Source organism: Hemitrygon akajei, unplaced genomic scaffold (assembly GCF_048418815.1).
Source record: "Hemitrygon akajei unplaced genomic scaffold, sHemAka1.3 Scf000076, whole genome shotgun sequence".
Lineage (NCBI taxonomy): Eukaryota > Metazoa > Chordata > Chondrichthyes > Myliobatiformes > Dasyatidae > Hemitrygon > Hemitrygon akajei.
The window spans coordinates 2,260,113-2,283,768 of NW_027331962.1; the positions used below are offsets into that span (position 1 = coordinate 2,260,113).

Below are 23,656 nucleotides of genomic sequence, written 5' to 3' on the forward strand. Positions count from 1 at the left end.
GTCCAGTCTAGCTTCTCGTCTAACTGTACTCCCAGATACTTGTAGGTCTTAACCTGCTCCACACATTCTCCATTAATGATCACTGGCTCCATATGAGGCCTAGATCTCCTAAAGTCCACCACCATCTCCTTGGTCTTGGTGACATTGAGACGCAGGTAGTTTGAGTTGCACCATATCACAAAGTCCTGTATCAGTTTCCTATACTCCTCCTCCTGTCCATTCCTGACACACCCCTGGTTCCCTTGTTCATTCATCCCTCCCCACTAATCTTCTTCCAGATACTTATCCCTGCATAAGCCTAAGTGCTACACCTGCCGTACCCCTCCTCCCTCACCTCCATTCAGAGACACAAAGCAGTCCTTCCGGATGAGGCAACGCGTCATCTGCGAATCTATTGCTGGGCTCATCTATTGTGTCCCGTGCTCCCGATGCGGCCTCCTCCACATTGGTGAGACCCGCCATAAACTGGGAGACGATTTTTGTTTAGCATCTCTGCATCATCTGCCACAAGGGGGACTTTGCAGCGGCCAGACGTTTTAATTCTGATTCCCATTCCGACGTTTCGATCAGACCGCCCTCAGGGTGGAGGAGCAACACCTTAGTGATCGTCTTCACAAAAAAAAAACAAAGCTCGGCAGATGTGTGGAGACGGAAGGGATGGAGGAAATGAGCATCGGACAGAAACATGTGGCTGAGATGGGAGAGCAGCCGCCATCTTGTTGATGGTTAGAGGGGCTGAATGGCCTCCTCCTGCTGTTTCTCACTTGATGTCTCAGTGTTCTTGTCCAGTGAGGCTCCGGACGAATGTGAATAGAAAAAGCGTGTTTATAAACATAGAAGTGATTTCAATGAAACCTGCACAATTCTTTTTCGGGTGGGAATTGTATGTCGGACCGGGATGGGAATCGAACCCTTAACTCTGAGAACCGGGAGATGGAGCCATGGGGACGGGGAAGATACAGAGGGAAACATTAAACATGTAGCTAGTGTAAATATGGAATAATGTGGGGAATGCGGCAGGTAGGTCGGGCAGCGTGTGAGGGGCGAGAAGCAGAGTCACCGGCTTCTCGCTCCCATTTCAAACGCAGATCTGCAGCATCTCAGGTTTTCGCTTCCGAGGCCCCGCCCCCGCTCTCACAGTCTCCGGATGGGCGGGGGTTTTCTTTCCGTTCTCTGTTGAAGCTGATCGTCTGTGGGGAGCCGGTGGACGGATCTCGCTGCTCTCTGGACAAATTGATGAAGTTCTCATCGGTCAGTATTGAGGCCGGTCACTGGGGTTGAACGCAACCGACAATTTCCCATCGGTGAGTACTGAAGTCGATCCCGGGGGCGGGGAACCTCATGTTGGGCAGAGAGTCCCGTTAACTTTCTCGAACTGGCGGCCTCGTCCCGCTTCCTGGTTACAACCTGTCGTGGTCGGTCCGGGTTATGGGACCTTCACACCGAACCGCCTGAGATGAGCCGATGCTCAGCCCCTGGTGTTCTGGTCCCAGGAGCGGGATGAGGTGGTGATGCCGAGACTGAACCCATCCATTAAGATTTACCTGGTGAACTTTACCTCCATCACCCGGCCCGGTATCGGATCCAAACTCCACCTGGATCGACGCCTGGGGTCGATAATTGTTTTACATATTTCCAGCACACTGGAAGCGGCCGTTCGGTAAAACAAATCATTCTCAATGATATATATATCAACCATCTTGTTCCACCTCTGTCCAGCCTGTATCCCACTACCTCAATGGTATATATCAACCTTCTAGTTCAATCTCTGCCCTGCCTGTATTCCACCAGCTCAATGATATATATATCAACCTGCTTGTTCAATGTTTGTCCAGCCTGTATCCCAATGCCGCAATGATGTATTTCAGCAATCTCTCTTCTAAACTTTGTCTTCATTGTGAAGTTTAGTATTGCAGCTTTCCATTTATTTATTTATTTATTTGTGTGCCTGTCTGTTTGTTTATTTATTTATTTATTTATTTATTTATTTAGTCAGTTAGTTAGTTAGTTAGTTAGTTAGTTATTGTTCGCTAGGAATACCAGAGGTTTAGTTGGACACAACACGTGACAGGGTAAAAGCAACCATTTCAATTTTAGATTCACCGTTACAAAATGGCTGCACTGTTAATCTTTGTCATAACTGAACTCACAGCATCTGATGTTGAGTTTGTTATTTCCTTTTTCGGTTATTTTCAGTGAGCCACTTCCTCTGTTTCCAGGGTAACGGCCCGTCAGAGCTGCAGCAAGTATTGCAGTTTTTATCGCTCTGTGGTCACCGCCTCTCAGTGTAGAGACAGTGGCCTCGGGAGCAAATGTAACAGAGTGATAGTGGGGGGAAAGGATGCTGTGAGCATTGACTGTGTGGGATGTACTACACCACGGTAGGAATTAATTCACAACTAACAGATTGGTTGGGGTGGGGTGGCATTTACAGTTCAGGGTGGCAATCTGTTACTATCTGTGCATTAAAATGAAGAGGGAGAAAATACTACAGTTGCAGGAAATTTAAAGTAAGGAAGGGAAAATACTGGAGACGCTCAGCAGATCGGCAGCATCTTGGACAGTCTCAGTTCTGGAACTGAGTCTTCCACCATTTGTCATTCCAGAGACGTAGTCTGATGTACTGAGCTCCCAGCATTTTCTACTTTATAATTTTACATTTTGTTCCTGCTACACTGCAGGAAACATGGCAGCCCGCTCTGCTGTGCAAGATCTCACACAGCGATGACATAGAGATCAAATGTGCTCGGTTTAGCTGATGGGGTCAGGCTGAAGTGTATCCGCATCCTCTATACAGACCGGGGAACCAGCCTGAGCACCGGCCCCGGCAGAGGGTCATTAGGTTCCAATTCCACCTTAGTTTGTGAATCGGAAATGGCAGGAACTCCACGGCAAATTGCCGGCACCAAGGCGTCTTTGTATGGGTGATAATATTGTTATTAAAAACTATTATTAATGCTTTTTGAGATGGTGATTTAGATGCATATCATATTTTTTTTACTGAGTTAAGTATTGTATGTAATTAGTTTTGCTACAACAAGTGTATGGGACATTGGAAAAAAAAAGTTGAATTTCCCCATGGGGATGAATAAAGTATCTATCTATCTATCTATTGGGCTGGTGACTCTGATGATATGGAATTGGCAGTATGCGGGCTACAGTCCAGGTTGGTAATTCTGCAGCTGGGATCGGAATTTTCTCAGTCTGCAGTGAAGCTGAAATCCCGGGTGGTTGGGTATTGGTTATGGGGAAATCACAGTCAACACTGTCCAATAGGATATCATATCTGTCAAGTATTTTGGAGATTATTTAAGAATGAACTAGGGCGTTAGGTGAAGTTGGGCAGTGACGTTGTTCATCTGAACTTTGGTAAAGTCTGTAACAAGATCCTGCATGGCAGCTGATTGGGGAGGTTCAGTCACGTGGGATTCACAGGGGGCTGGCGAGGTGGGTTCACACCGGGCTAGAGAACAAGAAGGAGAGGGGGATGAATGTAGATGGTTCTAACGAATGGAGGCCTGTGACGAGTGGGATGTGAGTGTCAGTGTTGAGATCTCTGTAATTTACTATTCATGCCATTGATTTGTATATGAATGTACATGGCTACACAGAAAATGTAGTGTAGTTTTTTTGGGGGGGTTTGATTTACTTTTCAGCTGGTTTGGCACACTATTGTGTTCCTGTGATGTACTGTTCCATGTTCTGTTCTATCTTCAGCATCTAGAGTTGCTCTTTGACTTCCACTGGCAGATAGACAGGTGAGAGTGAGGGGGAATTTCCAAATGTGAATTCAGTTCTGAAACCCCGGTCTATTTCTACCGGTGCAAACACAAAACGGTATTTAATCACAGCCTCTCCCTGTGAGAGATGGAATGGGAACTCATTATCTGCTTTGCTTCCAAAGGAACTTCAGAACCAAACATCTGAGCACAGAACAGAAATACTCGCTCAACATCTCATAAACGCGGACAATTTGATTCTCTGATTCATTTTATCTGGGTCAAGACATGTGTGTATCCCAGGACGCAACTTCAGACGGTCACAGCCCGCACCCAGAGCCTCGCACATCTTTTCCACATCTCACACTGACAGATTCACGCTACAAAGATCCAACCCCCGGAGACGTCTGCTTCATTGCGGAAGGAGGAACATCCAGCCGCATCTGTAAAAGCACCAACGTAGACTGAAGCCCAAACACTGACAGTTCCATATTCCTGGAGCCCCCATCCCAAGATCGTATCTCAAGCACCAGCTCTCCCAGGGCTCTTTGTTGCCAGAATAATCCGAGGAATGATAAGCATTATGCATGTGGAGCATTTGATGGCCCTGGGCCTGTGTTCAGTGGGGTTCACATGGTTGGCGGGTAAGGACAGGGGTGATTATTTACACCGACTGAATGACAAGAAGTTTGGTTGCAGTGAGAATGGAGAGGGTGTCTTGATTAGACGGAGAGTCTGGGATCTGAGAGTACCGCCTCAGAATAAAGAAGCTTCACTTTAAAAACTGAGATGAGAGCAATTACTTTAGCCAAGTGTTGGTTGATCTGTGGAATTCGATGCCACAGAGGGTGGTGGAGGCTGTCGTTGGGTATATTCATGTTCTGGATTGCTAAATAGGTTGCGTGCTATAGCAGGGAAGCAAGAATACGGTGTTGGAAAAAAAATCCTCCATGATTGATTTTGGAGCAGACTAGAATGACCGAATCACCTAATTCTACTCCTGTGCATTATGATTTGTATCTTATACCATGACTGAGTAATCAGTTCTTTGTGTCCCATCACAAAGAAGAGAAACTCTTCAGATGCTGCCAAGCAACACACACAACATGCTGGAGGAATTCAGCAGGCCAGGCAGCATCTATGGAAGAGAGTAGAGTCGACATACAGATGCTGCCTGGTGTGATGAGGTCCTGCAGCAATTTTGTGTGTGTTTCTTTGTATCCCATGTCAGCCTTTGGAAAGTGTGAGGGGCAGTTACAGATTTCTTCACTCGCATCATTATATATGAGTTCAAGTTTAAGTTCCAATAAGTTTACTTCTTTGTTCTACTTTGTATGAGTAATATGCTTCATTATCTCTCTGGTTAAAGATAGACCTGACCTGCGAGATGTATTGGAAGAAAAGCCCACGACAGGAAGAAAATCACAACTGAAGACGAGTGAACAGCAACAATGAACCAGCCCGAAGACGGACAGCAGCAAATGGAGATAACCCATCTGACTTGGCGTCTCCATTGATTCAGTCAGGAGAAAGTTTGGTGAGTCTTATTTACCCAAACACTGGTCCTTTAGACATTACATTTCTGTATCAAGGAAGGTAGGAAATAGCTGGAGTGGGACTGAATAAGCCTCGGAATACTAATATGCGTCTGTCAGACCCATTTGCACTCACTGCAGATTTGCTAACTACTCTGAGAAGCCACGCACATTCCCTCATATTGTTTGCTCATTTCAAACTCTTATCAGTTCTGCTGTTTCCTTGCTTGGCTGGGTTAGGTCACAATAATCTCAAAATGCATTGAGAATTTCCTCCCTTTATAAGAGGTCGCAGTTTTCTCCTGCTCTAGTGATTGCAGAAATGTGGAATCACCATGAACTACAGCAACATGTCATTGACTCCTCTGTCTATTGCAAGCTGCAACGATATACTTGCCCTCGAGTATGTTGTCGCACAAGCCTCCGCAAACCCTCTTGAAGCCGAATGTCCCAGCACCACATTTCAGTCTTAACTAGCAAATGCCAAACAATAATTTACATTTGTATACCCTGTCGCCATCAAATGCTTTTCTGCTAATAAATTGTCAGAACCTACGAAGCTGTGATTAAGCATAATTAGGTTTTATAATGAAGTTATATTCCCATTTGGCCCTGTACCAAATGCATGGGTTATATCTGTACTTGAGATGTCCCTGCAGCCGGGACTTCTGGAGCTGCCGGGGTGAGTTTAAACTCAGTCGTTGCGGGATGGGAACCAGAGTGTTTGGTCAGATAATAGAAGGGTTGACATAAAGGTAGATGCGAATTTCACAGAGACTGTGGAAGGGTCGGATGTGGACAGGGCATCATGTAGTCAGTTGGAAATGTCTTTAATTCAATACAATATGTATTGAGAATACGAGTAACTTAGAACATGGATGGTACATGTTATCACCATTACACAGACCGGACTGTTACAAGGGCAGGTTTGGTGTTTGATGCTCCAGGTTTTACTTGTTTCATAATACATATGGAGGGAGGGGGTGAAAAGCGGAGAATTGTCTTTACTAATTAGGAATCATATGACAGTTACATAAACAGAGGACATCAATGTGGGTGGAAGTCAGAAAAGGGAAGGGAGCTATCATTCTGTGAGTATTCTATAGGCCTCCCCCAAAGCCACTGGGATAATGAGAGCAGATAACTTGGCAGATTTGGGAAAGGTGCAAAAACAACAAGGTTATTATCATTATTGATCTCAATTTTCCTGATGTTGATCCCACCTCCTTGTTCCAAAATGTGTCAATGGGGCAGAATGTGTTGTGTGTCCAGGAAGGATTCTTGACATGGTATGTGGATGGGCTAACTGGAGGATTTGCCATACTGTATCTAGTATGAGGCAATGATGCTGGTCAGGTGACAGATGTCACGATGGGTGACCTTTTTGAGATAGAGACCACAACACCCCAACTTTCATCATTGTCATGGATAAGGATAGTAGCAGACGATACGAGGCAGTATTTAACCAGTGGATGGATAGTTACAATGGTATTCGAAGCATCTTGGGGGTGTAAATTGGGAAAACATTCTCAAAGGGAAATACCAGATGGAACTGTGAAGTTTGTTTCAGGAACACTTGAATGCGGTTCGGGGTAGATTTGTTCCACACACAGTGAAAGAATGTTTATATAAACGAACCGTGGTTCACAAGGGATGAGAACATTTAAGCAAGAGGGAAAAGGAAGCATTATTTAGGTACAGTAAGCAACATTCAAGCGAGGCTCTAGAGAATTATATGGTATCCTGGAAGGAACTTAAGAAGCGACTTGGAGGTCGAAGGCAACTTGAGAAGTCCTTGGGAAGTAGGACGAAGGAAAACCCAAGGCATTCTACATGTGGGTGAAGAAGAGGAGGGTGAATAGATTGAGGGTAGGACTAGGACTACTCAGGAACAAAGGTGGAAACGTGGCTGGAGGATGCGGTGATAGGTGAGGTGCTTAATGAATGCTTTGCTTCAGTTACCAATGAGGTGGACAGTGATTGTGATGATAGCATAGCAGCATGGCAATATTAAGAAAGAGATGTTCAATCTACCAATATACACCACATTACTACAGGAAGTGAGGGGGGAGGTTACGGGGCATTGACAATGATCATTGTATCCTCTCTGGCCACAGGGATAGTAACACATGATTGGAGGCTGTCAAATGTTGTTCCATAATTCAATTGTCATGGTTCCGGTTGGCTGTTCCCCTTTAACGCTCCTTTCTCCCTAATTATGCCCTAATTTCAGTCATTAGATCTCCATTGCTGCTAGTTTACTCAATTACCATACACCTGGTTTTCATCAGAGACTGTGAAATAAATACGATGGCGACACGATCACAGGTTGCCAGTTTGTTGGTCTATTCCCATGTGATACTTTGTTTGTCGACTGCTTAGAATTGTTTGTTCTAAGTTCAACTTCAGTCTCAAGATATTCCATGAAAACCCCGTCACCGTGTCAAGACTCCATGTCAGAGCTCCGTGTCAAGATTCCTCCGGTTTGCTGTCCAACGTTCACGCCTGCGGCCGCATCCCCAAGTCAATCTCCATGCCGGTGTCCTGCACTTGTGTTCTGCTCAGTCGCTCTGTGTTACATCAATAAACCCAATGGGTTTAATCCTGGGGATTATAGACCAGTGAGTGTTACATCGGGGTGGGCAAACCCTTGGAACTCCAGCTGAAAACAATGAAAGACAGTTCCTTATCTTGCTCCGGTGGTTGAACTTGACAGCAGTGAAGGCAAGGCTCAAGGCAAGGCAAGGCTCCAGGCGACGCAGGCTCCAGGAGGAAGGTGAAGGGAAGGGATACAGACAGGGGGTATGGACAAGAATCAGCTTCCTCAACATAAACTGGGGAAAACCTGGAATAAGGAACATGGACCGGAAGGCGCTACGATCTTAATGTGTTTCCCCGGAAAGGAGCTCCAAACCCACCAGACAAAGCAAGACTACCCAGACACACCAAGTCAAGAGACCAACTCTACCACCCAACAAACCAAAAACTAAAGCTACAAGACCTACACAAAACCACATAGTTTCAGTTAACGTATAGTTACAACAGTGCAGCCAATACCATAACTGATTAAAAAAAAACCATGGGCACAGTAAAAAATAGTCCAAAGATGATAAAAGATTCTAAGTTCGAAAGAAACCATGACACAGTTTCCACAAGTCCTCAGGGTCCCGATAGACTCGTCATCCCACGCAGTCGGCAGAAGGGATTACCCCCGCTATGGACTTCCAAGGCGCCTGTGGACTCAGCTTCACAGACAATGAAAGCTCCGTCAGACCCAGCCTCGCAGACGCAGCACACAGTGAAAGCGCCCCGACCGCAGCGGACTCCGAGTCCGTCGAACCCGTTGTGTTAAAGTTAGACCTGAGGTGAGAGATTTATTGGAAGAAATGCCCCAAATGGAAGCAAACCACGAGAGAAGACGAGGGAACAGCAGCAAGTTAACCTGCCCGAGGACTCAGAGCACCAACTGGAGAGAACCCATCTGACTCAGAGTCTCCAGTGATTCAGTCAGCAGAAAGTCTCGTGAGTCTCATTTACTCAAACACTGGTCCTTTAGACATTACATACCTGCACAAAGGAAGGTAGTAAATAGTTGGGATGAGACTGAAAGTGCCCAGAAGTACCAGTTATGCCTCTGTCAGACCAGTTACAATCACTCCAGGTCAGGTGATGTGCTGTCAGTATCCCAGCTCTTTAAAGTCACTCACATTCCCCACACTGGGATTTGATATTACTCTGCGTCCTCTCGTGCCTGACGTCACGTGTGAGTTCCCCCACACTAGGATCTGACGTCACGTGTGCACTTCCTTACGTCACACTGGTGCTGAGACGGTTGAATTTTACCGGCTAAGGTAACAGCTACCTGACCCACCCACCCCACCCGACAGTCAACAGAGGCGTTACCCTCTTCACATTGGTGAGAAGTGATGTCAATCACTGCTTACACCCAATAACGGAGATGGACCGGCCGAGAGGGCGTTACCCCTGCTGATACCGACTTCCGCTCCCGTCCTCAAACTCCCATTCAAAACAGAACAAATCTCAAAGTAAATGTCCAGCTTTTTTATTTATTTACATTTCCCTCAACGTGAAGTGACTTCTGTGGCCGGATTATAATGTATTGCTGACAGAAAGGAGGAGACCGCTCGGCCCATTGGCTTGATGCAGGCTACTCGCAGAGTGACTGATCTGGCAGAATGACGAGGGTGAGGGAGTTTACTGAGATGATAAAGATGGTGTGAGAGGGGGGTGAGTCTGAGAGGTTGTCTCTGGGGAAGGAGCCCATTGACAGTGGGGAAGGGGGTGAAGATGGTGTGAGAGGGGGGTGAGTCTGAGAGGTTGTTTGTCTCTGGGGAAGGAGCCCATTGACAGTGGGGAAGGGGGGTGAAGATGGTGTGAGAGGGGGGTGAGTCTGAGAGGTTGTTTGTCTCTGGGGAAGGAGCCCATTGACAGTCGGGAAGGGGGTGAAGATGGTGTGAGGGGGGTGAGTCTGAGAGGTTGTTTGGGGGATCAAGGAGCAGGATGGGGAAGGAGCCCATTGACAGTGGGGAAGGGGGTGAAGATGGTGTGAGAGGGTGTGAGTCTGAGTGGTTGTTTGCCTCTGGGGAAGGAGTCCATTGACAGTGGGGAAGGGGGGTGAAGATGGTGTGAGAGGGGTGTGAGTCTGAGAGGTTGTTTGTCTCTGGGGAAGGAGTCCATTGACAGTGGGGAAGGGGGGTGAAGATGGTGTGAGAGGGGTGTGAGTCTGAGAGGTTGTTTGTCTCTGGGGAAGGAGCCCATTGACAGTGGGGAAGGGGTGAAGATGGTGTGAGAGGGGGGTGAGTCTGAGAGGTTGTTTGTCTCTGGGGAAGGAGTCCATTGACAGTGGGGAAGGGGGTGAAGATGGTGTGAGAGAGGGGTGAGTCTGAGAGGTTGTTTGTCTCTGGGGAAGGAGCCCATTGACAGTGGGGAAGGGGGGTGAAGATGGTGTGAGAGGGGGGTGAGTCTGAGAGGTTGTTTGTGTCAAGGAGCAGGATGGGGAAGGAGCCCATTGACAGGGGGAAAGGGGTATATTATTGAAAGGATGAAGATGGTGTGAGAGGGGTCGGACAGGATACAGAGGCGAGCAGAGGGATTCACCACATTCGGAGGCAAACACCGGCACACTGTTGATCTGCAAGTGTGGCCGATGGTCCGGGCAAAGTGGATTGGAGTCGTGTTGGGGGGCAAGAATGAACTGATCTTGAGTCTTATTGAATGACAGGATGAACTGAACGGGCTGAGTGGCCTGCTCCTGTTTCTGGTGTCTTGGTGTTAAAAGAGAATGAATAACCAGACCCTTCTTGGGTCTGCATGATGTCCCAGTGGGTGTTGTAGGGACCGGTGCTTGGAGCCCAGTTGTTTCCAAACTGTGTCAACAACTTGGCTGAGGGAACAAATTTAACATTTTCAAGACTGCTCTTGAAAAAAATGTATATTTGTACATTGTTAATGACAGAAAATCTATATTTATGATTATTGACACAACATATATATTTGTATATTGTTAATGACATAAAACTTGTATTTCTATATTGATAATGGCGCAGAATTGTATAATTTGTCATCTGAATGTGCTTGCCTGTGATGCTGCTACAAGTCAGTGTTTCTCTGTCCCTGTACCTTCCCATATTGTGCACTTGGCAATAAATTCAATATTTGTTTCTGCTACAGAGGTGGGTGATCTCACAGTTCCCACATTGGGCTCCAGCTGACCTGTTTCTCCAACTCACTCCTTTTACCTCAGTTTCCCTGAAACCTCTTGTCAAGAGACACAGAACATTGAACAGTACAGAACCAGAACAGGCCCTTCGGCCCAAAACGTTTTGCTCAGCTAATTAAATTAGGAATCAAATGGCTAACTAATCCCTTCTGCCAACACGTCCCTCACACTCATGTGCTGATTTAAATATCTCTTAAAAGTCACCGCTGTGTCTGCCAGAACCAGCAGCCCGGACAACACATCCTAGCAACCCGCCACTCTCTCTGGTAATAACACTTGCCCCTCACACCTCCTTTCAAACTACTCCCCCTCACTTTAAATGCATGGCCTCTTCTATTAGACATGTCTAACCAGGATAAAAAATATTGTCTGTCTTCTCTATCTCTGCCTCTCATAATGTTATACACCTCCATCGTCTCACCCCAGCCTGCAGGGCTCCAGAGAAAACAACCCAAGTTTGTCCAACCTCTCATTATAACTCATGCCCTCTAATCCAGGCAATATCCTGGTAAACCTCTTCTGCACCATCTGTGCGTTAAGTAATGAGGGACTGAGGTGCAGTGACTAGGGAGGGAGGTAGAAAGTACATTGTATTTATTGTAAGAGTTATCAGTTATAAGAATGAAAATGACTTTAACGATTATTTGGACTTTGTTGAGATTGTACCTGGAATATGGTGTAAAATCCTGCCCCACCCCAATACTAACACGGGTTATATAGACCAAAGAACAAACTGCCGGAGGAACTCAGTGGGTCGGGCAGCATCTGTGGAGGGAAATGGACCGTCAACATTTCGGGCCGAGACCCTCCCTCTGGACTGAGAGTGGACGGGAAATAGTCCGAGAAAAGAGGTGAGGGGTGGGGATGGGGCAAGAGCTGGGGAGTGAGAGGTGGATCCAGGTGAGGGGGAGGTGGGAAGGTGGAAGGTGGAATTCCATGGAGGATTAACAAAGAGGTGAGAGAGTATTTGTTGTAGAGAGTGCAACAAAGATTCATCAGACTGATCCCTGGAGTGGTGAGGTCATCATATGAAGAAAGATCAAATGTGATAACCCTTTCATTTAGAGAATCGAGGACTGAGAGGTGAACACATTGAAATGCACAACATCATTACCGGTTGAACAGGGATCCCAGTCTCTGGAAAAGGGGGAGGACTGTCCGGGACTGAGATGAGGGGAAATGCCTCCACTCCGAGGGTGTTGAATGTCTGTAAATCCCCACCACAGAGGGCGGTGAAGACTCGGTGATCGTCCTCACATAAAACAGAGGCCGGCAGATGTGTGGAGACCGAAGGGATCGAGGAAATGAGGATCGGGCAGAAACATGTGGCTGAGATGAGAGAGTAGTCGCCATCTTGTTGATGGTTGGATGGGCTGAATGGCCACCTCCTGTTGCTTCTCGCTTGATGTTTCAGTGTTCCTTTTCAGTGACGCCGGGGAAATGTGAATAGAAACATAGACTGATTTAAATAAAACCTGCACAATTCTGGATTGGGTCTAAAATGTGTGCCGGACCGGGATGGGATTCAAACCCGTAACTGTGACCCGGGGGGTGGAGGGATGTGGACGGAGAAGGTGCAGAGGGAAATTTTAAAATATATCCAGTGTAATTATGAGATAATGTTTGAAATGCGGTGGGGGGGTGTGTCGGGCAGGTGTGAGGGGCGAGGAGCGGAGTCACCGAGTCACGTGGGAGACCGTCCACCCGTCAGGTGATCCCGTTGTACCGCAGGGCTGCAGCATCTGCAGGTCCGTTTCCGAGGCCCCGCTCACAGCTCCGATAACGCGCTGACGACATCGCGCATGCTCAGTACGGGAAGGGACTTTAGTCTGCAGAAGCAAAATGCTCCCACGAACGGAGCCTTTGTTGCAGCGCAAATGGAATTAAACACTGTCGGATAAACGTTTATGAAACCTGAACGTTTTTCTTTGTTGTACTGCATTTTTATCCTGTCCTTTAATTAGTAATTAAAATCAAAAGAATTTTTTTTTCTCTCGTCTGTCTTCATCCTAAAATATTCATAGTTGCATTTTACAAAAGAGGACACATCTACGATGTTGTGCTTTTCTCAGTCCGTGTGAAAATTTCCGGCTCAGAGCAATGGTTGATCCATGTAGCTGCAAAAATAGTAATTAGAGGGAACATTGGAGACCGAACCACGTTACATTCTATGCATATTAATCACGATTGAATATGGTACATTATCGTTCTTCCTGTTATCGAGGAGATGTTAAAAGTCAATAGAGTGGACAAAACAGTTTCACCGGGAGCCTCTCTGGTATCCAGGAAATAGTAAGGAATAACGCAAGAAAAATTAATAATAATTTCGCCTTGTCCGTGGGAGCGTACTGTGAGGCAAAGACGCTCAGGTGCTTAACAATATAGAACTAATTCTGAGCAGCGAATAACTAGATGGTCCATTTACTATAAATTCAAGAGCTTTTCGTTTTCGTTTCTCGAAAGATCACTATTAATGCCCCGATAATCACTTTTACTATCTTTTCAGAACACTGTGTGTAGTACCTCCCCCATTATAGGTATGAGCAAGGATGAGATCTGGGCCAAATTGCGCAATTAAGCGTTCAGCATATCATGCATCATCCTGGATAATCCCAGTTCTGATACTGGGTCTTCCACAGTGTCTTTTTCCACAGATGCAATCTGCTGTACCGAGTTTCCAGCACTTTATAAGAGGACGCAGGAAAATGGCATTGGGGCGAAAAAAAATCAGCCATGATTGAATGATGGAGGAGACTCGATGGACTGAATCACTTCATTCTGCTCTGATATCTTATCATGACTGAATGATGATTCCTTCATATCCCGTATCAGGATTTGTGACGTGTGAGGGACAATTACAGATTAGTTCAATGAGATTCTTTTATTTGTCTTCAGCGTTTAAATTTCGGTGAGATTCGCTTTTGAAAAAATTGAGCAGAAATATTTTTTTCTCCTTTGTATTGTTAATGTGCTTCATTATCTCTCTAGTTAAAGTTAGACCTGCGGTGAGAGATTTATTGGAAGAAAAGCCCACAGCTGGAAAGAAGCCACGAATGAGAACGAGGGAACAGCGACAAGTGAACCAGCCCGAGGACTGAGAGTACCAACTGAAGAGAACCCTCTGACTCAGAGTTTTCATTGATTCAGTCAGGAGAATGTTTGGTGAGTCTCATTCACTCGAACACTGGTCCTGTAAACATTACATATCTTTACAAAGGAAGGTACGAAATAGGTGGGATGCCTCGGTCAGACCAAGTTGCAATCACTCCAGGTCTGGTAATGTGCTTTCAGAAGCCCAGCTCTTTACAGTCACTCACATTCTCTGAGTGTTTGCTCATTTCAAGGTGCTGCATCATCTGAAGTAGCTTTTGGTCAGTTCTGATGTTTCCTTGTTACGTTATAATCATCTTAAAATGCGTTGACAATTTCCTCCCTTTATAAGAAGCCCCAAGTGTGTTGTGTTGTCGTGATTGCAGAAATGTGGAATTATCATGAACTGCAGCAACATGCCCTTGATCCCATTGGCTATTGCAATCTGCAGTGATATACTTACCCTCGAATATATCGTCGCGTAGGCCTCTGCTGAGAACAGACCATTTATAAAGCAAAATATCCCAACACTGCATTTTATTCAGTCCTAACTAGCACATGGCAACCCATAATTTACATTTACATACCTTGGCCTCATCAAGTACTTTTCTGCTAATTACATTGTCAGAACCCGTGAACGTGACATTAAGCAGAGGTGGAAATTCAAAGTTATGTTCCCATGGATGTTGTGCATGGGACTTCAGTAAAGCCTTTGACAAAGTGTCACATGACAGCTTGGCCCCGATGATTAGGTCCCATGCTGTCCGGAGAGAGCAAATTGGATGTATTCAAAATTAGCTTCAAGGTAGCAAGCAAAGAGTGCTGGTTGAAGGTTTCTCCTCGCAATGGAGGCGAGTAATTAGCGGTGTGCCGTGAGGCTACAAATTGGGACCTTTGATATTCGTTATTTTATAGCAATGATTTGGATGCGGTTGCACAAGGATTACTTAACAGGTAAGTTTGCAGAATGCACAACATTAGTAGTTGCTGTTCACAGAGAAGATTATCGTAGCATCTAGGGGATCTAAATGGACAGGGGCTGGTAAAGAGATTGCCAACCCAATCTGATCAGCAGCGGATTCATGCAGATGTTGGAGATCATGTGGAGGAAACAGCCAGAGGAAGTGGATGAGACAGGTGCGGTTGCATAATTCAAAAAGCAGTTGGGGTGTGTAGATGGAGTGAAGAGGCCAGAAGGGAGATGGCCCCATCACAGGAAATTGTGACCATCTCAGTGGGCACTGTGGTTGGCATTGTCTCGTTGGGCTGAACGCTCTGAATTTGCATTTTATTGCTCTGTGACTCTGTCAGCAGATGCGCCAGGTATCAGTGGACAGATATGGTGTGGAAGTGGTTACTAACAGGGAATGTTTGGTCCCCATGCCAAATGCTACAGGGGATGGAAATACTGTCATACTTGCAAAGTAGTCGAACTCTCTGACTCACTGTCTGCTTGTTGTGAAATTTAGAGCCTCACCAGCAGGTGGAGCTGTCCTGCAGAGCGACCAAAGTGTGAACAAGACGACGACAATCAACAATCGCCAGTTAGAATCAGAATGGCCAAAGGTATGATCACAGGGATCTTCGAATTAAACTTTTATCGCGTTTGTACACAATAGTCCAGATGAAAAAAACTGACACAGGTGTTAACAGGGCATAGAAAAGTTTCATCAAGCAGTGTCATTTATCCCACTGGTAAAGCGGCCTTGAGTAATTGATCAACCCAACAGTTCCAGCGCAGGGACATGACACCAGTAATGGTCGAATCACTCCGCTCATCATACAAAGCTTCAGCTGAGTGCAAGGAGCAGGGGCTCCTGAATCAGGTGGTCGTGAGTGAAACACAGACAGGAATGTGACAGAGATCTTGTCGTTTATGTGAATGTTCAGGGTCAGGGTCCATTTCACCTCCAGACAAGCCCTGATATGTAAGACATCTTCAACTTTCATTTATAAAATTCAGAAGCAGATGATAGGAGCATTTCCGGGATTTCCGAGATTCTATGATAACACAGCATTTCAGGTTTTGGAAGGAAAGCTACCAACTCCCCCCTGGTTTTTCTTGCCTGCTACGCAAAGGAGGAGTTGTGTCACCGAAATCTGTTTTCTGTAGCGGAGCGGAGATCATTGCCGGTGCTGGGAATGGCTGGGGATCGGGAAGCAGCTCATTGTAGATACATTTGTGATCTGCTTCGGAGTTTTAATACCCCGGTGAATGTATGGGCTGTGGAGAAATGGTGAGCCTGAGTTTCTAAATATTTCCCTGTTGATATGATCTGCTACCTGAATTTAAATTCCCAGGATCTTGGCTGGGAAACCCGGCATAACCAATGACCAAATGTCTCTGTCACCTGTAGACATTGTGATTGTGCTCAAATCTGAGATTCCAGCTGGAATAAAAACGATGCTCCAGCCTGGAAACGTGTCCTTCGGCCCATATAATTCATGCTGATCTAAATGTCCCATTTTCCTGTAGTTTTCCCAAATTTCCCTCGTAAACTTCTTCTCCCCTTTTTCCTGCCCACATGCTCTCAATTTTGTAATTTTATTTGTGTTTGCGGCCTCCTCTGGATGCATGTAATTTATACCCATCAGCAACCACGTGAAAAAATGCCCATTTGGTCCCTTTGAAATCTCTTCCCTCGAGTCTCTGACTCCCCTACCCGGGCAAAAAGACTGTGACCATCTACCCTATCTGCACCCCTGATTACTGTATGTGTGTGTGTAAGGTTTCCCTTCAAGCTCCTGAGCTCCAGGGCAAGCTGTCCCAGCCCAACCATATAACACAAAAAACAACACCCTAGCCCAGTACCGTAGTGTTCATTCTTCACTTCACACTTTCCAGCTTCATCACCTCCATCCTATAGATTAGCAACTGCAACTACACACAAAGCTCTATAACCAAGACTTTGCCAATGACATGCATAGTTGTTACATGATGATCAGCAGGTGGGGGATAAGATGGGAACCAGGGGAGAGGTCAGCATAGATCGCAAGGGAATGGTCAGCCTGCGACCCAGGGGACCGGACAACGTGCGTCTCAAGGGAACGGTCAGTCTGTGAGCAAGGGGACTGGAGAAAGCAACTCCAGTCCCCTTGGCCAGTCTCCAGCCCCTCGTGTGACAAAGCAACTGGAGAATGTGTGATCCAGCAGACTGGACCATGTGTAATCCCGTTGCTGGTCTTTGTGTGACACAGACTACTGGACAGTTAGTGACCGAGGGAGATTTTAGCTTGTGGAAGATAATCACAGTGATATTTCCCAGTATCACCGGACACCGGTGCATTATGATCCCGTGGTCATCCGTGCGTTCAACTGCTGTGATTAGTATTACTCTGCCTATCCTGCTATTTTACTGGGAGTAAATGTGTCCAGTCACCGGCTTATCGGTTTGGTCACCTGACAGGGTGTACGGTTCACATTAACCAGCGCAGTTCCACTCCAAATCTGGTCAGCCAGAGTCTCGGCTCCATTGCAATCTGAATCAGTTTTGCTCAGATCTAAATCATACTTGTATAACGTGCAATTCATTATTTATTTCATGTGGAAAATTGAAACTAGTATGGAACGTACTGAAGAGGATGTTACCATGCCGATCATCGAGGGAAGATGATCGGGACACGGGAAGCAAGGTACCAACGCAGGGTCAGATTGAGAGCGATGTCCCAATGGAATGCGGTCCGGCCGCAGAGAAGGAGGAGCAAATTCAGCCCAGAGACAGTGACGTCAGCGACACCGATCAGGAACCTGAAACCGGCACATGGGAGGCGACTGTCTATCAACCCAGAGACAGTGACGTCACAGACACCGATCAGGACCCTGGAACCGGCACAAGTGAGGCGACTGACTGTCAGCCCAGAGACAGTGACGTCAGAGACACCGATCAGGAACCTGGAACCAGCACAAGTGAGGCGACTGTCTGTCAGCCCAGAGACAGTGACGTCACAGACACCGATCAGGAACCTGGAACCAGCACAAGTGAGGCGACTGACTGTCAGCCCAGAGACAGTGACGTCAGAGACACCGATCAGGAACCTGGAACCAGCACAAGTGAGGCGACTACCTGTCAGCCCAGAGACAGTGACGTCAGAGACACCGATCAGGAACCTGGAACCAGCACAAGTGAGGCGACTGCCTGTCGGCTCGGAAGCTCATTGAACACAGAACTGTCAAGTCCCCAAGAAGGAGCGGGTGAGTGAAATATGAGCGTGATGCGCTCACAGAATGCGGCAGGGTGGAGGGTAAAGGTGAGGCCTTGTTGGAGAGTTGGTCAGAGGAGAGGGAAAATGTGTGGGTGTGGTACATGTGGTGCACTGGGCAGCCGTTACCCCACTACAGGAAATGTACTACCCGCTCTGAGGATTTCCAGGATGTGAATTGGAGGGAATGCAGCTGTCCAGATGAGGAGAGTGTTTCCGGGATGTGAATCAGGGGAAATGTATTCGCCAGGATGGAGAGAGTATCTCTGGGAAGCGAATATTACCAACAATCCCAACGTTTATGCCCATCCAAATTTAAATAGGTGAATGGGTCGGATGGGGGATGGACTGGTTTATATTAAATGTGGTCCTTCTATTACGTAATGCCTAGAACATTGTTGGGTAGGCTTTAAGGCAAGTGTTAGATTCAAGTCAAGTCAAGTCACTTTTTTATTGCCATTTCGACCATAACTGCTGATACAGTACATAGTAAAAATGAGTCGCTTTTCAGGACCATGGTGTTGCATGACACATTACAAAAACTAGACTGAACTACGTAAAAAAACATCAGAGGAAAAGAAAAAACACACAACAACTACACTAAACTACACACCTATCTAGGACTGCATAAAGTGCACGAAACAGTGCAGACATTACAATAAATAATATACGTGACAATAGGGCAGTAAGGTGTCAGGCCAGGCACTGGGTATTGAGGAGTCTGATAGCTTGGGGGAAGAAACTGTTACATAGTCTGGCCGTGAGAGCCCGAATGCTTCGGTGCATTTTCCCAGATGGCAGGAGGGAGAAGAGATTGTATGAGGGGTGCATGGATCCTTTATAATGCTGCTGGCTTTACGGATGCAGCGTGTGGTGTAAATGTCCGTAATGGCGGGAAGAGAGACCCCGATGGTCTTCTCAGCTGACCTCACTATACGCTGCAGGGTCTTGCGATCTGAGATGGTGCAATTTCCGAACCAGGCAGTGATGCAGCTGCTCAGGATGCTCTCAATACAACCCCTGTAGAATGTGATGAGGATGGGGGGGGGTGGGAGATGGACTTTCCTCAGCCTTCGCAGAAAGTAAAGACGCTGCTGGGCTTTCTTTGCTATGGAGCTGGTGTTGAGGGACCAGGTGAGATTCTCCGCTAGGTGAACACCAAGAAATTTGTTTTGTTCACATTCAGAGACAGGCTGCTGGCTCTGCACCAGTCCGTTAGCTGCTGCACCTCCTCTCTGTAAGCTGACTCGTCGTTTTTGCTGATGAGACCCACCACGGTCGTGTCATCGGCGAACTTGATGATATGGTTCGAGCTGTGTGTTGCAGCACAGTCGTGGGTCAGCAGAGTGAACAGCAGTGGTCTGTGCACACAGCCGTAGGGGGACTCCGTGCTCAGTGTGATGGTGTTGGAGATGGAGAATTAATCCAATTTGTATCTGTAGGCAGGTTCAAGACACGGTTTTTTGCTGAGTTGGGTGAGAGCGGTGGAAACGAGGGATATCTGAGTTCAAGCCAACATTTTCCTTTTTATATTCACAGAGCCAGAGTTTACAATCTCCGACCTCCTGGCAGAGGGGGAGGAATATCGACTTTACCAACTGACAAAGTTCTACAGAGACAGACTCAAACAAGCAATTGAAGAAAAGGTTGAGAGACTGGGTTGGATGTTGACAAAGGAGGGACATTTCAGCAGAGAAGAAAATGAGGTGAGTGCAGTTCGTGTATTGTCACTGATCTGCTGGTATCTGCGGGAATAGTGATCAACATTAATCTCCTGCACGTTTTAGGAGATCGACTTGGGAATGGAGACTTTGATCTCTGACTTGTCTCTCGCAGATCTGGTTTCAGTTTTTAAGGTGGGGAGCACTGGGAACTGCAGGTTTAGCATCACCTTTTCTTGTATCACCTGCTGTATTTATCAGTGTGAAGTAAGAGCAGTGGCTGAATATCTGGACTTCCAAAAGGTATTCGGTCTGAAACTAATTTCAAATCTTGGCTGAACCGTCGGGAAGCTTCACCTCATCTCATTAATCCAGGATGAGTATTAAACTGTCAATTGGGCCAACCGGCTTCACTGCGGTACCTGAGGGAGGGAAACCAGCTAACCACAGCTTGTCTTGGTTCCGTGAGTTCCCAAACAATGTGTGGCTGACTTGTCATAGTCACAGCAAAGTACAGTGCAGAAACAGGCCTTTTGGCCCATCTATTCCATGCCAGACTACAGAATCTACTTATTCCCATTGACCTGCACCGGGCCATGGCGCTCTATACTCTCATTACGCAAGCATCTATTCAGAATTCTCTTAACCACTTGCACTACTTTCCCTGCTAGCTAGTTTCGCACTCTCACCACCCTCTGAGTAAACCGGTTTCACTTTTGTACCCTTTGAACTTTTCACCTTTCACACTTTAGTGATAACCCCTTGTTGCAGTACCTCTTTACCTCAGTACAAAATGCCTGATTGCATTTATCCTATCTATATCCCAATGTAATTGTGTACACTTCTATCAAATCTCCGCTCAATCTTTCATGTTCCAATGAATAAAGTCCTAATCAGTTCACTCTTTTCTTATAAATTAGGTCTTCCAGTCCAGGTAACATCCTGGTAATGTTTTTTTCTGTACTCTTTCAAACATTTCCATCTGTCCTGCAGGTAGGTGTGCAGAACTGCACATAATATCCAAATTAGGCCTGTCCAACGTCTTATACAACATCATATTGTACACGATATTTTCAATTACCAAGGATAATGCGCTAAGAAACTTTCTTTCAGAGCCTATCAACATTTGCTGCCACTTTCAATGGCTTATGTACCTGTATTCCCAGATCACTTTGTTCTACCAGTCGCTGTGTAAGATCTACCCTGATTGGTCCATCCAAAGTGCAACATCTTGCACCTGTCAGCATTAAATTGCATCGGCCCCTTTTAAACCCATTCTCCGGTTGGTCCAGACCTCACTGCAAGCTCTTGTAATCAACCTCTTTGTCAACTGCTCCTTCCCAATGTTTGAGTCATCAACAAATTTGCTGATGCTCTTAACCGTAATTTCACCCAGATCATTGATATAGATGACAAACAACAACAGGCACAGCACAGATCCCCGTGACACTGCACGAGATACAGGCGCCAAACAGAAATGCAACAGTCTATAGTGACACTCCGGATTCTTTCCAAAAAGTTAGTGTCTAATCCAGTTTACTACTTTATCTTGAATGCTAAGCAACTGAATCTTCTAGACCGACCTCCTGTACGGGACCTTGTCAAATACCGTGCTGAAGTCCATGTAGACAATATCCACAACGTTGCCTTCATCAACTTTCCTGGTAACTTCCTCGAAAAACTCTGAGACTGATTAGATGTGAAAGATCACGCACAAAGCTGATATCTTATGACCACAAACATCAATAGTTTGATCTAAAAGGGCAGAAGAAAGCACAAAACATAAAATAAATCTGGTGACTAGCTGATATCTCATGATCCCAAAAAAATCAACAGGTTGTCCTGAAAGGGAAGAAGATCAACAGGATTTCCTGAAAGGGAAGGGGCAAACAAAAAAAACAACTGCTAACTTGCTGAATATCTGACTAATGAGAGACAGGGACACACCATCTCAGGTCACTCTCCTTGGAGCTCACAAACAGTGATTGTCTTGTCCTGGATCTCACCTATTCAGCCATGAGTGGTATTAGAAAATCAAGTGTGTTACACCCGTGAGTAACTCTGTTCTCGTTGGGATTCATTGGCGCTGTCTGTAATGAATCACACAGGCATTATCCAAAGGCAAGAGGTAATCTGTAAATATGATGCTGATCTATAAATTCATCATCTGGAGACATCTGCTTTACTGGTTAAATTTCTTTCACAACTGTAACTCCTCAGACCTGGTAGCAGTGAAACTGAGGGATTATTTTACAGTGCAGTGGGCCATCAGGGAATTATGCTGATTTATTTCATAATTGTTGTCCATTATTCCCTACTGATATCTGTTCTAGGAAATCAATCATTCAAATCCGGGACACAGAACATAGAACATAGAATAGTACAGCACAGTACAGACCCTTCGGCCCACAATGTTGTGCTTACCCTTAAACGCTGCCTCTCTTATTTCTCAGAGCAATGTCCTAAGCCCATCCATATTCAGTTACCTTAATTCCATCATAGGTGTATGTTGCTTGAAGACTATTCAATGTTTAATTCATAATTCCTCAGTTAATCAGGAAACCCATGCCTGCATTCAGGAAGTCATTACCATTTTACGGTATGAGTGTCAGGCAGTAACCATCTCCATTATAAGACAGCCGCACTGACATTCCTTAATCTTCTTTTGTCTTTACACATCATGAGACCATAAGGCATCAGAGCACAATTGGCCATTAGGCCCATCGATTCTGCTCCGCCATTACATCATGGGTGATTTACTATCCCTCTCAACCCCATTCTCCTGCCTTCTCCCAGTGAACTTTGCTGACCAGACGAGTCAAGAAGATAACAACACCTGTTTTAAATATACTCAATGACCTGGTCTCCACAGCTGTCAGTTCCAATGGATTCTGCAGATTCACTACTCCTAGGCTAAATAATATCCTCATTTCTGTTCCAAATGGACGTTCCTCTAATCTGAGGCTGTTCCATCTGGTTCTAGACTCCCCCACGTAAAAACAACATCTCCACATCCTCTCAATGTCTTTCGATATTCCACAGGTTACAATTAGATTCCCCCCTCATCCTCTCACACTCCAGCTATTACAGGTGCATCCAGGATCCATTCCCATCAAAATCTGGTTTAATATCACAGGTTCTGTTCGTTTAGATTCCTCTCTGGATTTTTCACAACGCCATCACATATTTTCTCTGATCAGGGGATCAAAATATGCGAGTGCGGTCTGGCCAGTGTTTGTTCTTATATTCTGATCCTCTCGAAATGAATGCTAGCATTGTATTTGCCTTTCCCAACACCGACTCAAACTGCATGGAATCCTGCACCAGGTCTCCAGAGACTCTTTACAACTCTGATTTCTGAATTTTCTCCCAGATTCAAAAATAGTCTACGTCTTCATTATTTCTGCTAAAGTATATGGCCACGTACCTCACTATACTACATTCCAATTGCCACTGATGTGTCCATTTTTTTATAGGTCCATGTCCTCCCGCGAAATCTCTGCTTTCTCAATACTTCCCCTCCCTCCCAATATCTTCGTAACGCCCACAATAATGGCCATAAAGCCTACAAATCATTGACATAACGGAAAAAGAAACTGTCCCAAAACCAACCACTGCATAACACCACTGGTCACCAACATTCGACCAGAGAAAGCCCTATTTGTTCCCATTCTGTGCTTCCTGGCAGTCAGACAAATCTGTCTGGAGAAA

The 23,656-nt window shown here is 45.9% G+C and overlaps 1 long non-coding RNA gene across 1 annotated transcript; it reads left to right on the forward strand.

The window, feature by feature from the left end:
- Positions 1-1,165: 1,165 nt before the first annotated feature.
- LOC140722397 (uncharacterized) lies at positions 1,166-17,825 on the forward strand. The gene is made up of 5 exons (XR_012097606.1): positions 1,166-1,304; positions 5,089-5,256; positions 13,989-14,156; positions 15,554-15,650; positions 17,647-17,825. It is a non-coding gene; the product is annotated as an uncharacterized lncRNA (long non-coding RNA).
- The last annotated feature ends 5,831 nt before the right edge of the window (positions 17,826-23,656 follow it).